Source organism: Rhipicephalus sanguineus, chromosome 2 (genome assembly GCF_013339695.2).
Source record: "Rhipicephalus sanguineus isolate Rsan-2018 chromosome 2, BIME_Rsan_1.4, whole genome shotgun sequence".
Classification (NCBI taxonomy): Eukaryota; Metazoa; Arthropoda; class Arachnida; order Ixodida; family Ixodidae; genus Rhipicephalus; species Rhipicephalus sanguineus.
The window spans coordinates 198913246-198930819 of NC_051177.1; the positions used below are offsets into that span (position 1 = coordinate 198913246).

General features: G+C 43.1%; 2 long non-coding RNA genes across 4 annotated transcripts; one reads left to right on the forward strand and one right to left on the reverse strand.

Annotated features, from left to right (window-relative positions):
• Positions 1-420: 420 nt before the first annotated feature.
• On the reverse strand, positions 421-9295 carry LOC119383989 (uncharacterized). Of its 2 annotated transcripts, XR_005181816.2 has the most exons (5): positions 9062-9295; positions 6470-8062; positions 4996-5125; positions 3027-3244; positions 421-591 (listed from the first exon to the last, which is right to left on the reverse strand). It is a non-coding gene; the product is annotated as an uncharacterized LOC119383989 (long non-coding RNA). The 2 variants fall into 2 exon arrangements; XR_007415218.1 differs by having other exon boundaries at positions 4996-8062.
• Positions 9296-9599: 304 nt separating this feature from the next.
• On the forward strand, positions 9600-14557 carry LOC119383990 (uncharacterized). Of its 2 annotated transcripts, XR_005181818.1 has the most exons (3): positions 9967-10226; positions 11978-12184; positions 12631-14557. It is a non-coding gene; the product is annotated as an uncharacterized LOC119383990 (long non-coding RNA). The 2 variants fall into 2 exon arrangements; XR_005181817.2 differs by having other exon boundaries at positions 9600-10226; positions 11978-14557.
• Positions 14558-17574: the final 3017 nt, after the last annotated feature.

The following is a 17574-nucleotide window of genomic DNA, read 5'->3' on the forward strand; positions in this document are numbered from 1 at the left end:
ACGTGATCACGCGCTGTGCCATGTGCGCTTTTGACGAGTTTTTTTACTAGATCGCACCGATCGGAGGGTTGTTAAGTGAAGATTTGCGAAAAAATAAACCAGTTGTTAGATGGCGCTAGTCGTTGTGTATCTCTTTGTCTCCGTGTGCTTGCGCTAATCCGTGAAGATGAATATGTTCCAACTGGGCCAACTTGCAGTATTGCTTGAAGTAGACAAGCATTTCAGCATTTTAACCATTAGGCATGTACATTCTGTGACTGGAAATATAACTTGCAGCTGTGCTCAGAAATAGGGCACTGAAGTCGCCGAACTGGTACCAGGTTATAAAACGACATGCATGCATGACAGAAAACATGCACGCTACTGAAATGCACAAGCTTTCTCGCTGACCTCTCTATGCTCCCACTTTATGTGGGGAAATGGCCGATGTGCAGGCTTCTGGCCGCCTGCTACTGCAAAACGGTTCGTTCCCGTGAAGCTCCTATGTGCGTGGGCATCTGTCCACCATATTGCGATGGTGGACCGCTGAACCAAATGGAAGTCCTTTCTCGAGGCGGTCCTTGATAGCGTCCCACCGTTAGGCAGGTCAACCTGCACAGATACAAACAAAAAATTATTTCTTTAGCAAACAGCACTGTTTAATTCATCCCAACGACAATAACAACGAGCTGAATTTCAAAAGTCTGAACTACACATTGAACTGAAACACATACAGAGAACCCTGCTGATACATTTTTGAAGGGACTGAAGGATGTAATGGGATTCCCAATATATTGGACCCTATGGAAGCTATGCTGGGACCAGCGGTAGACGATGTACCAGCCAGGAAAACGCAGCGAGGAACATAACAGTGGGGCTCTACTGTGCCAAGTGCAAGCTTGAAAATAATATTGAAACTACCTCTATGTCAACATGGAAGTAGTAAATGATAACAGTGCAGCATTAGCCACATTATTATTATTCAGAATTAACAGAGAGCGGAGTTAGTTGGTAAGTATTCATTCTAAAAAGACAGAACAGTTCAAATGCCTTAACAGTTACTTCCATGTAGACCCCCACGCGTGCCAGATTGATAGGTTCGCCTGTTGCATGAGCATGCGCAGATAAGTTTTCGTGCCTTCTTTCTTTTCCGCCGTTGCGCGTCTCTTCAGTTGTTAGTCGGCGTTTGTGGTGTCCTGACTTCTTTCTTGTGTCCGTCTTTGCACGCCGTCTTTTTAGAATGAATTATTATTGTTCTCCTAAATCGTATAATTTTCTAAGTTTCACTTGCATTAGCCACATAGTTATTTATTCCCCTAAATCGTATAATTTCTTAAGTTTCACATGCATATTCTCCCACGTTTCAGCTCTATTATAATTGACCAGTTAATAATGCCTTGCGAGGTATACCTTAGTTTATCACACTGCACATTTCAGTGTTTGGTGAACACTGAATGCAACATACATATTAGTCAACAGTCAAAATAAGCAGTCCCATTATGTATCTATATTCTCAGATTTTTGTGCTTCAAGTGCTGTGAGAAAATTATTATCAAAATGGCTTGTGCAATTGAAAGTTGTCAAAGAGCGCATAAATGATAAAAACTGCAAAGTGATGCACTCAGTATCGTTAAAGGCCTCGCCATTTCTTAGCCAGCTTTTAAACAGGAAAAAATGCTTTTCTTTTGCTAAGAAGTGAGAATGGGCTCTCAGAATTGCTATCTATAAAAGTAATTGGGAAAGAGTTAAAGTTTGAAAAACACAAGCACAGCTTTCATAATTGGCAAAATACACGAAAGAAAACATGATGGACTGTGTTCACTGGCCCAGCAAGGGATTTACAGGGGTTGCTTGGAGGTTCGAAGGCCACCACCTGAAAATTTTTGATGCCTGTTGTATGTACTGACTGCGCGTCTTCAAAATTGAGCAATGACCGTCTACGAATGCGTAAATAGTATCATCTCTTCTGGCAAACAGTAGCTTCATTCTTATTCGGTACCCATTGCCGGCATGCATTCACAAAGAGTAATCACTATAATGAGCGCGTCAACAGCAACAATGCGGTTTGTCTGCATCGGTTGCGGCGAGCAGTAATTTCATTTCGACTCCTTGTAACGTTCACGCTATGTCACAAGCGTGGCAGAAGCTCCTGTGGATTAAGAAATATTTCAGGGTGCCGTGCTGCAGCTGCACTTTGAATGTGCCCTCACACACACAATGCCCTCATTCCAGCAAGTGCTGATCAGTTACCGAATGAGTATCAAAGCCTCCGCACAGATTTTAAGCTACAATTCAGCATTGTATCGCTTCATGACCACGGTGAATGATGACTACACTGGCAACACAATCTAGCTTGTGTTGACCCAGATCGCCGCACGCACTGTGAATGCAGTAGCTCACATGATGTTCCTTTTGAATAGAAAGATAAGCCATCCTTGAAAAGTAAGTTCAGCTTCTGAAAGCTGAAGTATACCTTTCGGTAAAGGCTGGGCACAGATTATCAGCATAACTCATGCAGCACTAGCGAGCAAAGGTAACTACCAGCACCTCTTACAATTTTTTTTGCATTGTTGTCGCTCTTACTACAGCAGCATTATTTTTTAGGTTTTTGTCGAGACAACGTGATTATCAAGCCACATGCAGACTGACTGTGCAAGAACTGGCAATTAACATACTCTGCACCCACACATTCATTGTTGCTTGGTTAGGTAAGCTGAAACTCGGCACAAGACTAGTTATTGCAAAATAAACAAGACGCAAACACATCCTATGCCTTCGCACGCAGCTATTTACCGACTAGCTCAAGTCCACATCTTGTTACTAGCTCAAAGAAAACAAGCAACAGCGCGAACCACAAGACAAAAGCATAGATATGGACTTAGCACTGACATACTTGCACTGTAAACGTAGTCCGAACAGAACAGCGCTTAGTTCATCTCTGTCCTGTCATCCTGTGGTTCGTGCTGTTTCTCATTTCTTATGCACATGTACAGACTGGCCCAAATAAGCACTCTTGTTACTAGTTATTATCATGATAGGCTACGCACCTATAATACTCCTTGTGGATCCTTGATTATCTTAGCTGTTCATCCTTGCTGAACGAACACTGCGACATGTCAGCATCAGAGGCAGAAGGCAGTGTGACTGCTAAGGCTGCAGGACCAGAAGAGGCAGCACATATAGTTGGTCTCGCTGCAGGATATGAGGTGGCAGCAGAGTCAGTAGCAGGCGCAGTTGTTGCTGCCATAGCAACACTGTGCTGAACCTGTTCATGGAGTAATATCAACAAATGCTAAACTGTTAGAATTCAGGCTCCACCGTTTAGTAAGTTAGAAAAGTTATTATTGTACCTGTAAATGTAAGAGCGCAAAGAAAATATTTTGCAACGTCAGAAACTGTTCAGAAAATGATGCCAATGTTTGCTCAGTGTTGCACCTATGTTCCAAACATTTGTTAAGATTCTGTAGGTGCCATGGATACACATGCTCTTGCTAGACTGAGGCAAGTGAGATAAAAAAAAAAGCACGACAGTGAGCTTTGAATGAATTCAACCACCTCTACATCAAATTTATATTCAATAACTTTGCACTGTGCCGCATACTGTTAAAGATGACCACTTTGGCAGAGACATTACAGCATAGACCGCTTGTGACATAAGTGGTCGGAGCAGCGAATATGCACATCATTAGTGGTACTGAACTGTAACCAAAACAAAATTTTACCACAGCTGCACACACGCACTACTTCAAGACCAAGCTGCTGCATTACTGTGAAAGCATGCAATAGGATAGGATGTCTGCACCCATTTATATATGTTACTGTTCGAGGACCCATGGCACCTACAAATGAACACAGAAAAAAATAGCGCTGTTATGATACAGGAAGACCACTGAATGAATTTTTCACAGCTGCTCAATAGACCTTTTCAAGCAATCCCAGAATGCCTCGCAGGCACTATGGGAAATGTGTGCAAGCGTCGAGCAAGTCGGCTGTTTGGTCGCCCGCTGCTCATTGGCGCCGTGGGAGCATGACTCGAAAAGAACGTACAACCGCATTCTTAAATCATAAATACTGCATATATCTGAACAACCCTGCATGTATCTCTACACATGAAATGTCAGCGCAGGTATTACCATGTGGATGCATATCAGATGTAGCAGTTTAGTGGCATAGTACGAGGGTACAGCACGACGGTATCGGCATGCATTATTGTGTTGTATACGACGTACTATCATGAGCAGCATGTGCCGGAACACTGAATTCACATTTATTCAACGATTACTTTTTATGTACTGATATGAACGTGACGTATTGAATTGCAAGAGATACCTTTCCAGTGGAGCATTTGGTGTTATGAACACTCTTGTGCTTGCCAATTGCGCTTAGCCACTATGGCCTTTAAAAGCAATAGACCTTTTTCAAGCACACGAGCGCCACCAACCGACGCGCAAGCGCTTATGGGAAAAGTGTGTATGCCGCAGCAGCCGCCGCGACGAGCGCACGGGCCTCGTGCTGTAGCTTTCTGCTTGCGCCATGCCAGGACTTCGACACAGTGAATTTGGTAAGGTGCAACATGTTACTGCGCAATTCAATAACGCACTTCAGTGTTTAGTTGCGACGGCCTCCCGACGATTTCCATCTGTCCCACTGCTGGACCAGCTGAGCGGCTCAAAAGCGTCACCTAGCTTTTATTTATTTTTTTGGCACCAGTGCGCCTTACGGCATAAATGAAAAAAAAAAAATACAACTTGGTTGCCCATGAAGTGCAGGAGCGGTCTATGATTCACAGATGCATTTGTAATCAACGTCCATCGACACTGTAGATGAGTACAGTGTGAGGTTCTGATATTTAAAGAGTGCACTAGAAAGTGTAATCGGCATTTGGGAAAATGAGATACATTCACTGCGTCGCTCGCACCATATATGTAACGAACGTTAAGTGCCTACTAACCTTCGTTGGTACTATAACTACAGGTTGGAATAATACTTGGAGCGAAAAAAGAAAGCAGTACACACCTCCAATCTCATTTGGTGAAGGCTCTAATGATGGGAATAACTATTCATCCCACAATGGAAGGCTCGAACAGGCCGTGTCATCCAGAAACGCCTCCTTAGTAGTCTCCTTTGCAACGAAGTGGCAAGTGGCCTGCATGGGTATTCAGAAAATGACTTAGCTCTGTTCCCACACAGTTTCTGCAAAGCAACCTAATTTATTAGGATTTTCTTATTAATATCTGTTTACTATCTCACCCTACCAACAATGCTTAAAAACACTTGGAGAACGCTTGACCTTCGCCTTCAAGTCTTGGGTGCCACAGTGTAATCAGGCAGTGTTCACATCGCGCTCTCATTCCCTAACCAGGATTCGGTTCTTGGCGGACATCTCAACCATGCCACTTTCAATGAACTCTGAAATTAATATGAGGTTTCAGTAGTCAAATAAGAGTACTTTAAAGAATCATTCAGCATGGCAACAACACAGCCTCAAAGTGGCATGGCACCTGCTGTGAAAGCCCTCAAACCTTTCTCAAATGGGATGCGCCACTGTGATCTTAATGTTTCGTAAAATTTGGCAAATGGTGACAGCATCTGAAAATTAGGTGTCCATGATCAGTGACACAAGAAGCACATGAAGGGGGGTGGTGTCAAGACATGGAGAAGCTTGCACACTTCAGCTGGCAACACTTCACTAGTAGACGATAACTGCTAATTAAAAAATGCTTAAAAGTTTGTAATTCACATGGATGAAATATTGTGTGAGTGGCACAGGTTTTCCCTATTTTTGCCATTCTTGGCTGGCGCCATCCACATGGGTCCAGATACAGAAGACAAAACATCACTCCATGCTTCCCATTCATGGCGCACAAATGTGACTGATTTTCAAGAAAAGCAATCCTGTTGTGCAGGACATGAAAGGCATCAAGTTGTGAAGGCGAATGCAAGACGTTATGAGACTGCCAGGCATGTGCCAAAGTGCATTTTAGAGACTTGTGAAAAAGAGGGCACCTGGTGTCACGACATGTAATTGCGCTAGCACATACCTTTATGCTCATGTGTTTCCATGTCTTTTTACGCTTGTGTGCAAAGTGTTTGTCCTTACTTAAAATCTAAGGAAGCTGCAGGAAACTGCTGAAAAATGTATATGTGAAGCAAGGCCCTACTGCCACGTTCATGTAAACACAGTTTATGGTTAAAATGCCAAATATTTGCTGGGTCAATTCACTAAGCACATAGGAGGCACAGACAACATGGCAAGCAGACGTTGAGCTGACGACATGGCATAAATTAATGCATATTTAGGAAGATTTGGTATTTCTGTCCGCAAATGAATCCTGCGGCTTCCCCAGTGCAGCAAGAAACTATTGACATAGAGTACAGTATTCCAGATGCTACACATAATATGAGTTATGTAAGAACCAAGGATGCTAGGGCGCTGTATCTGAAAAGCTTTCGAAGCAAAAGAAGATATACAGCTTTCCCATTACGTCACCTTCTGTTGCGGTTTCTGCACTCTTTGTGTTGGCATGGAAGTCGGCAGCGTGAAGGAATCCCGTGTGGCCGGCACCGTACATTTGAAACAAAAAGAGATGCCGACCAGACCAAACAAACGTTTATCACGTTTCGGCTTTGAGCATGGAAGCCTTGTTGACAATGAATGCATCAGCAGAGGCGGTTCATTTGAATAGGTTTGAGAAATTGCTGCAAGGACCTCGCATTGATCACGTTTAGATTTCTGTTGTTAAGGTTATCCCGTACCTTTGCCATGCCTCTTTTAGAAGTGGTCTGCATGATAAACGATTCCATACGTAGCCAAGATGCTGTCACTTTTTCTGCTGTGACGATTCTTGCGTTGGTCCAATCAATCTTGTAGTCATTCATCATGGCGTGTTCTGCTGAAGCTTTGTTGCGAATGCTTGTATTATTTACATCACAGGCATACTGTTGCATACGCTTCTTGCAGTTTCCTGACTCAGATGTGAACACCCTTGCAGTCTGCTCAAGGTACCTAGTAAAACTACACTGGGGAAACGCTCCCTGGGCAGGTGATCCTTCACTCACATAAGTTGATGGCACGAACTTTCGGGTGGAATTTGTGCCACATACATGTCATACTCACGTAGGACATGTGCCAAACATTCGTTTGTTCAAGAAATATACGGTACGGGGGCTTGCTTCGTAGAGGAGGGGGCCAGCAGGAAGCAGGCACGTAAGTGTGTACCCGTCATGACAGTTGACAGTCTATTGCACTGGTAAAGTGCCTAGGGTATCCACAATGAGCGAGGTCATCCCGTACCTTTGCCATGCCTGCATCATGTGGCTTTGAGCCCAATCTTTTGGCATGCTGTAGCAGCGTGCTGACAACAGCCCTCTTGTTGAAAGCGGAGTGCACAGAGGCGAAATTCAGCTGTCATGACAATGACACCTTGACGCACTTCCTCCCTGCTGGCCCCCGCGTCTACGAAGCGAGCCCCTGTAACGCATATTTCTGCAACAAGCGAATGTTTGGCACATGTCCGACATGAGTATGACATGTATGTGGCACACATTTCACCCAAAAAGATGCGCCATCAACTTGTAAGAGTGAAGGACCGCCTGCCCAGGGAGCAATTCCCCAGTGTAGTTTACTAGATACCTTGGCAGACTGCAAGAGTGTTTACATCGGAGAGTCAGGAAACTACAAGAAGCGTCTGCAGCAGCACGCTCGTGACAAAAAATAAGAGCGTCCACAACAACGCTTTAGCTGAACACGCCGTGATGAATGACCACAAGATTGATTGGACCAACGCAAAAATCGTCACAATAGAAAACATGGCAGCATCTCGGTGACGTACAGAATCACTTATCATACAGACCATTTGCAAGAGAGTTAATCTTAACGACGGAAATCGAAACCCCATTTACGCACAGCCTTTGCAGTGATTACTCAAGCCCATTTAAACGAAGCACTTCTGGTGATGCATTCATTGTGATCAAGGCTTGCGTGCTGAAAGCCGAGACGTCATAAATGTTTGTTTGGGCTGGTCGGCGTATCTTTTTTTTTTGTTCCGTATGCATTGAAACATTGGTCCATTTCTTGTTTGGACTGTGAATAAAAGTGACACGTCATAATCGATAAATAAGTCAGTTGACAATACAAGCCAACACAGTCACACAAAACTATGCAAACATGCAATGGGTACCAAGCACTATGTGACAATTGTGACAGAAAAATAAACAATTTTGTTTATACAGTTATGATTCCAACTAGCAGTAGTGCAATATTACAATTAAGTCACACTTATAAGAAAGTAATTATGATGATTAGCACACATTTGCATAAATACATGTGGGAAAGCTTCCACCAGGACCACCGTCAAGCTATGTCCTGAAGACCAATCTTAAAGCACTGAGCAAGGCCTCACAGCAATACAACCAGCATCATGAAGAATACACGAATTCAAGAGCACGACCTCTGGTTAGTGAAGATGGGTGTAATGCCATGTTGACAAAGATTTCGCTAAAAAAATGTATAAGCTGGTAAGCTTCGAGCTTCGCAGGCCGCACGCTTGTTTCGACCTCTTCCTGAAGCCTGAGCACTATGCTGCAGCGCATAAGAGAGCATCACTTGCTCGCACCCGTCTAGATCCATGCATTTCGAAAATACCACGTGGCAAAGAACTGCGGTAGTCACCTGTATACTATCACAGATTCACATCGTGGATTTTAAAAAAATCTGTGCAAATCACGGTTCCACGGTAGCAATTAACGTTAAATCTATAATATTGCCCTAACTCAGGATTTCAACACTGTGCAAGGCATAGCATTCGCTGGTACACACTCACGCGGCGACGGCAGCTCGGCGTAAAGTACTACATACTACAGAATAGTAAATAGGCTTCATGTAGATAGCGGTCGGCCAGCGCTGGGACATGACATGGAGTTATAACGGCGTGGTTCAGCACAAAGGCGAGTGTGGGGGAAAAGAGTTGAACATGCGCAGCCAGATTGAAGTTTAAGCTCTTCTTCGACTTGCACGTGCAAAAAGAGATTTTAAACATACGCACAGAATGTGTGCCCCATGTAATGAAGAATTTTACATCACCTGTCATATGCAGAAGCACGGTGTCGTAGAGCCGACTTTGGTCTTCTCATCGCCGCTCCCAGTAAGCACTGAAGACATCCCCAGGGGTGAAGTCGTCAACGTCCTTGCAGTTAAACCACCGCACGGCACGCTCTTCGCACTTATAACCTTTTTGTTCTTGTGAAAGTGGTATCTTACGTAGACGAAACACTGCGTCGCACTAACTTTTCACAAGCGGGCGATCGTTCACGCACGGAAAATCCTCGACAAAATAAAAAGAAAAACAATGCCAGTGTTGCTAGCAGTGGCGTCAAAATGAATGTTTTGCCGCTAACTAAAGGCGTAGTGGCATGATATCTTCTTCAACCATTAAATTGGTGCTTTAATTGAACGTTTAGGAGCTCTAATTCACAAATAAAGTGATCACAAACCTCAAAGCGCTGCTAATAATTTATTATATTATCACAACTTTTATACTACCAGTCCCGGTTTCGATCGAAACCGAAACTGTTTCTATAAAACATGCTATATCAACGGCGTTCTGAGTATAGTGTAGTTCTGAGGATTGTCGCTATTTTTTCAAGTGTTTATAGCTAGAGTGCGTTCTCAACGTAATAAATCAGTGGTCGGAAATGTCATGTCAGCGTCCCATTCATATGCGATGCAATGAAACAATGTATCGCGTCTCGAGTACGGTTGCAGCTACAGTGTACTGCTGCAGCAGCCTTCCGCTTGATTTTCTTTTAAAAAGTAAAGTTACGGTTCCTTCGGAGAAGTCATGTTAATCTTGACGCAATGTTTCAAAGCTAGAAACGAAAACACTAAAAAAAAAGAAAAGCTACATTGCGCGGTTTCGAACCCACGACGTTCAACACCACAAACTGCCGCGCTGAGTGCTAACCGACTTCGCCACCAAAGCATCTCGGTGGTGGGGTTTAACAACGGCGTGTGTACGACGTGGTGAATTACAATGTGATGATTGTAGATCGTAGTTCTTTCACTACAGCGCAGCTGTTGAAGTGACGACCCTGGGCCCCCGCGCACCCATGGCCCCGTCGTGGTGGTCGGTCCCGCCTCAGAAACGGCGCTTTCGGTTCTATTTAGAACCGACTACATCGTCAAAGTTCCCCTACAGATTGTGTGGAGCCAGAAGAAAGAATCGTCTGCTGCTCTAGATGCTTCACAGGTAAGTTGTGATATCTTGAAATGACTCTCAGAGCCCGGCGTTATCAATATCAATTCGTACATGCAGCCGCTCTGTTCGTGCTTATCTGAGGCAAGAGCTTCTTTCGCTGTAAATGACTGATATCACAGCTTTCCACCGCGGGGCGATGCAATCCTCGTTTAACTTTGTAACTGTTTCACATCGATGTAGAAGCGGGGCGCGCGGTGCCAGCAGTGTTTTTAGCAGTGTTTTACCCATAACTTCGAAATGACGGGGGGGGGGGGGGGAGGAGGAGGAGGAGGAGGTTGCTAAAACAACACGGGGGCGGGGTGGTAGGTGCCTGTATATGTAAGAGGGGAGGGAGTGGTCGGGTTGGTGGGGAACAATGCTTAGGGGGCTGTCAGTAGGTATACTAAATATGCATTCAAAACTACGTATAAACAGTTGATTGAATCGTTTAAACAAAAGTGACAGACACATTTGTGCCTTTATGAGGATTTATATTGTTGAACTTTCGGTGACATGAAAATGAAAATAAAGATCCACAGTGCCACACTATCTGTTCCAGAAAAGCCTCAAACCCTCAACGGTCGTTCAAAACTGCCATGTAGCAGCAGCGTGACAAGTGCACTGAGTCGATAGAGTTGTGGCTTTTTGACGGCCATCGACTGCATGGCCTTTCAAAAGTGCCCGAGTGGAACAGTTATTTATGAACAGCAAATCTAGGACCCAAATGTTGTCAAGGTGCGTTAGGAATGTCCCATGTACTTGCAGTTTGTGACAAAAGAAATGAGGCACACATTTCCACGAAGAAAATCAGTTACTGCCTGTCTTCATAAAACATTAACGCACTAGTGCTATGCAGAGGCTACAATACAAACCGCATTGCATCCACATTGAGTAAATGTACCTCATTCAATGAAATGAATGAAGTAGTGCTTGGTAGTGCAAGCAGAGACAGGAAGAAAGATTCCTGGCCTGTATTGTTTCAGTTTGGGCTACTGTGTACATCTTCACATCCATAAAGCTATCCCATTTACAAATCCCGTTTCAACCATTTGATTCAGTCTTGCCTGTTATTAAAAATGCTGAGCTGCTGTCGAAAGGACGGTAGTAATGAGATTAAACTGGAGCAGATAAGATTCATTAATACGCTTTTCTTGCCAGAACCATGAATGATTCCTATGACTTATCCAGTATTGCAGCATCTGTGATCTCTTTATGCTTGCACCACTTTGCTGTAAGCATTGCCAGTTTCATACCTCTCGTCATATTGCGAGTGCTAGAAGCCTATATTCCATTGGTGCTACTTGGCATGTCACAGTGACAAGCAACGAAATGGATGGTCGCATGACCAGATCACTCATTTCTCTTGCTAGATTGCTCAATTGGAGAAATCTATAATACGTCCCTCATTGCCCAGAATTTTTGAGAAACCAGTCAGTAGCACCAAGCTGGAATAGTACATCAGTAACATACTACTGGTTGTCACACGGAAGGAGCGAACGGCCAAAAAAAAAACAAATATGCTTAAATTGCTAGAGTACATGTCATGCCAGCATTGGTGCATATTTGCTGCCTTCATACTGGCAGCATTGAACAGCTGTCACTCTCGTGCGATTCAACTTCTAGGCGAGAGCTAACTCTATCGTGTCGCTTATTGCTTTTTTCACAAAATTGCTTATGTGGCTTTTATACTTGATTTACGAACATGAATGCATAACTCCTGAATATCGTCTCACTTCTGTTTTGTCTCTCTCTTTTCTATGCAGGCAAGTTCAGATGAGCTTACTGAGGACAATGTCGGGCTCGAAGATGAACCATATCTGCAGGATGAATTTCCTATAACAGTCAGCAAGGTCCATGGTAATTCGGAATGTAGTCAAGAGGTTCCTGAGGATGTTGAAGTCGACAACCCAGATGCTGACCTCTCTGATTGTGTGGCAAGAAATTCAGCAGTAATGCTTCCTGGCCTCTCTGTAAGTAGATTGCAAGCTTGTGCTTGTGTGAGTCGTAATTCAATAAAAATGTGCTTACTGGATTACAACCACTGATAGCTCATATTTGAAGGTGCGAGATCAGAAGGTTCCTTGTAAAGCACCAATTATGTGAGATATTGGTGATTGAGTACTGACTCAGATTTTAGAAGTTTTTTGTATTCTTGCGCTTAATAAAATCGGTGTCAAGAACACTAACAAGTTTATTGGGGTTCCTCGGAATGCAATTAGTACATTTTCAATGCCACTTCCTTAAAAAAAAACATTTGTGGTGTTCATATCGAGCTGGTGGTTATGTGTAAACACAGTGTGACGTAGGTCTAAGTCACGTGAGGACAGCAACACTTGATGTTCTTGCAGCCCTCTGTAGTTTCAGAAAGGGCCTTTTGGAAGGCAACCGAATGAGAATTGTGGCTTTTGCATTACAGCATCCCATGTCTTGATGACATTCTGCCATCAAGATACATCAGGCATTTCATGCCGCTTTCTAAAAGCCTCTTCATGCTGCTCAAGGAAACTGTCGAGGAGTCTGAGGCATTTATTGCTCAGAGATTGTTAAAGAGGTTTGTTCAAGAGGTTTGTTCAAGAGGTTTCCATACTGTATGGTGCAGCCGCTCAGACCATATTACTGTTATGCCAGGAAATTATCTGTCAGCAGTATTTTTTACTCTTCATGTACAGTATCGAGCATCCACCAGCACATGTAGGGCAGTGTTTGCTGCATGAAAGCAGCATGGCTTCACCGTGTGTTCTTGTAAATCGAGGGGGAACATTCATTGTAGCAAAAATGCCGAATCTTTTCGAAGGTGACTAAAAGATGTGTGCCCTATTCTTCTAGTGTACGAGACGTGTTTCTCCAAAAGTTCATATGGTGCACCTTGTCCAACAGTTGATATGATAGGTTAGAATGTACAGTTTTCCTTTTCTTTCTTTCATCGGTGAGCATGTGATAGTAAGGCAGAGAATATTGCAGAAATATTTGTCGTTTAACCTTGATCTGACACCCGAATGTAACTACTCTGATTGACGATATAGACTCATACAGGATTTTTAAAAGGAAGATTCAGTCACACTTACTATCTACCATAGGCGTGCGCAGGGTTCCCCTTCAGGGGGGTGAAGGTTCGTCGCAGCACCCCCCTCCCAATTATGTCAATGTATGGCGCTGACATTGCCCCCCCCCCCGATTGGCAGCGCCCCCCTGCCTATTATGTCAATGTATGGGGCTGACTTTGCACCCCCCCCTCTTAGGTGAATAGGGGGGGCAGCCTGCCCTCCTGTGCGCACACTTATGCTATCTACATAAACATATTCACCATCATCATAATCATTGTTTTGTATTCTCTAAAGTATTTGTTTTCTTTGTTTTTTTAATTTCTGAAACCTTATGCATTGAAATATTACATTTCGTCATGTAATGTCACATTCATGTTTGTTTATTTTCTCAAACTTTGTTTCATTTGTTGGTCACATATATGCCTTACTGATGTCATTGCCTGGGCCAACTCACTCATCTATTTGTTTTCTTATACACATGTGACCTGCACGTAGCAACTAATTTATGCTTATTTCATTATTGACTGTTAATTTTTTACACTGAGCATTTAGTCATTTTGGTGGGATTTTAGGCTTTCAGTGGGCAGGCGCCTTGTCAGGCTTTTATAGCTTTTCGACGGTCCCCTAGGCAAATTGTACCTTTGTTTTGCTTTTTTCCCGAAATAAACCTCAACTTCACCTTGCTTGTCTAACCGCCTTGTCGTATGACATTTGTAGTATTGGCATTTTGCAGGAAAAATATGCATATGCAGAAAACAAACTACAGTTGCAACCGTTCCTTAACAACAAACATGTGAAACATTCTTTTGATGCTATTTGCTGATGCTATTTCTGCCTAGCTGTCAGTGAACTTATATTTCTGTGCTTGGTTGCCACATTGAGAAGTGATATGTCCGATACTGGCAGCTGGCTTGTTGCGCCCTTCCTTCTTTGGGGTCTACCCTTTTAAGGACAGAGGCCATAAGAACAATATCTCATATTTTTAGTGGGTTTACAAGCTGGTTTTTGGCTTTCCATTTCAAATGTGCTTTTCATTTCCAATGTTCCTATGCGAGTACAGCATAATTTCAAAATTTTATAGCAGATATAATCAAGCACTTTATGGCACAACGTTCTGGGATTGCTGAAATTTTCAAACGTATAGCCCTGTTACTTTGATTATTTTGCATTCTTTTTTTATTGGACATTGATGTACATGCATGTATGCCTACTGCAGTTCACCATGTCTATATAGTGCAGTTAGAAGTACAAAAACTTGTTCTGTGCTGATGTGTTGAATAAATGCAAATGTGACATCGCTTTCTCGCTTTCTTTGTCTTTTTATGGGTTCCCCATCAACTACTGTCAGCTTTGCAATGCATGAGTGTGCATGAAGTCTATGCAGTTCTCTTACCATGGTGTCTTGTACCGTGTACCGTGAGGTTTCTAATTTTGTGTGTGCATATATATATATATATATATATATATATATATATATATATGCACACACACACATATATATATATATATATATATATATATATATATATATATATATAATATATATGCACACACACATATATATATATATATATATATATGCACACACACATATATATATATATATATATATATATATATATATATATACACATAAATATTTATTTAGGTAAATAGCTAGATAAATTAGTGAAAGGCATGCTAGAGATCTACAAGGTACTCAAAAAGCGTCTAACACAAATATTTTCTGTACTGCACATATGCAGGCGTAAAGCTTACCTAATTTAACCTGTACACCAGTTGTGACATCAGAGCTCACAATTCCATAGTTTGTCTGCACGGCACAGAACCGTATACAGTCGATCAGTGGTGTCCTCTTGTGTATGGAATGGAACATATGTTTTGTTCTTTGCGTAGATGGCAAGGTCTCCTGCTCTTTTTTTTAATATTACAATTTCACTTTGGTGCTAGTGTGATAGCAGGGCCGGGTGAAGATAATAGCGTTGTCATACTGTTGATCGTTCATTGCGTTTAGTGAAATTTTATTTTAATAGGATAACGTATACATGTCCAAGTTTGTGACTGCATACTTGATAATACTAAGTGCAAAAGGTTAGGTGAATGACTGCATTTCGCACCAGAACACACCACACTAGGTTTGCACCCCACTAGAACACGTTCCACCAGAACACACCACACTGGGTCTGCGCTCCCACCAGGACACACCACACTGGGTCGATTTTCACACCAGAACACATCCCGCCAGAACACGTCCAACCAGAACACACCACGATGGGTCGGTTTTCCCACCAGAACACATCCCACCAGGCTGGTGTATCCACCAGAACACACCAGTGTGTTCTGGTGTTAACACCAAAACACACCAGAACACGCCAAACACACTCTGGTGGGTTTTTCAACTGGGAGAGTTGACACCTAGCGAGAGATCGCTTAAGCTATGGCACCGTTGCAACGCCCGCATAATAGACGACGCGCCTTTAGACGCTGAGTCGAAACCACGAACCCCAAGCACTCTTAGGTTCTCGTTGCATGATATCACATCCGCCAGGATGACCATGTTCCTTGTATTCTCCGTATCGCAAATATCCGGAAGAGAGAGCTCCTATAGGTCCCGTAAGAAGCTGCACGCTGTTAACAGCTGTAGGTAGGAGTGGGCATCGTTGATTTCAACACCTATCCTCAAGGTTTTCAGTCGTCGGGACTCGCGGACGCCGTTGCAGAAAGGCGCGAACCACTCCCACTTGTTCAACTCACCCAAGTTCTCCACTTCGACTGCCACCACACATACGTGTTTGACTAAAAGCCAGTGAAGGAGAAGCATCGCTCGTTGGATGCGGTCGGTCGTTTCCCGATGGTCAAAGCTCTTCTCGGGAAAGCGTACTTCCAGCTCCCTGGTGTCGAACAATTCTTTGATATGTATTTTGATGGCAGCCACTATGCCATTCCAACCACTCAGGTTTTTCACCAAGTTGCAGTCCCCCAAGTTGCAGTTCCTTGCCGCATGGATCCATGAAGTCAGCGCCGTTTATGGCCAGCTGCAGCCTGAGCTGCTGCAAGCTTACGAACGCACTTTTCGTATATCGTAATATGCTTGGGCATACCTTGCTCAAACGACTCGAGTGCTCCCATAGTTGATCATCTTGCGGCGCCATCGCCTGCAGCAGTAGATGAATTAACGTGTCAAACAAACACAACGATTTCTCTTGGTCAATAGTGCGTACGGTGTGATGATGTCATTAACAAATGTGCGATCACGAGGTTTTGCTGATCTCTGTAAAGACAGAGCCAGGCTCAAGCGCTGTCGGTCTGTTTCAAGCTTTTACCGTACGGCTATCTTTTCGACTGTCCAGGCTTTTAAAGTAAAGAGCGTGCAGGATCTTTACAACGCGACAAAATCTACCCGCTGTAAGTTTTTCCTGTCCCCCATTTCGACGAAATTACCTATCTTTCTCATAATTCTGTTTTTGTTTTGCCTTTATCCAGTAAGACTGCACAACTGTCTAAAGGAATGCGCGTGAGAATATTGACATTTGTTCTCATTTAAATTTTGTTCCACGCTATAGAGCTAACTACTTTAAGTTTTCTGGCACCTGTTCCTTCTTTTATTAGCCGGGTCATACTCGTAACCAGACAACAGAATGGAGGCTTATATTCGCAATAACAAAAGACTGTTTTCAACAGAGCACCCACAGTGTCAGTCGTGCTGTTGAAATTTATTTCGCTCTGAGTAGTCGGATTGTCTATAAAACAGTTTAAAACCCAATTTTGTGTAGCGATGAGCATAGTGGGGCTAGAAGTGCACGAAGGTAGTGCTATCTTATATGGCCCCGAAAATTTCATAATAAGCATTACTTATTATTAATGTGGCCGTGAGGGCTGGACTGTATCCCGTATTTCTAAGGGCACAAAGTATATGTTTCCGAGGAAAAAGAACTGAATTTTTTCGAAAGTAAACTGTCAAGTGCGGTGAACGTCTATCAAGGCTAAAATCACGCGAAGTTTAATACGGTTGTCTATTGACTAAAATTCGTGCAATAATCTTTTAGCCGCTGTTTACGGCATACATCGAAATCGAGAAGTTATTGGTGCATTCCCGAGGCGTGTCCACATTGAATTATTGTTAAGATGGTTAATTCGTAAAAGTGCGCTTCAGAATACATGGATGATCCAGTTACTTTTGTACTTGTACTGCCGCATAGTACAATGCCGCATCAGCTTTTAAAGCAAAGAAAAAAATGTCGTTCTTGTGTAGCGATTGGTCTAATTCCTGCTCTAAATGCAGCTCCACTACTACGAAACCCGAGGAAGTGCGTCGC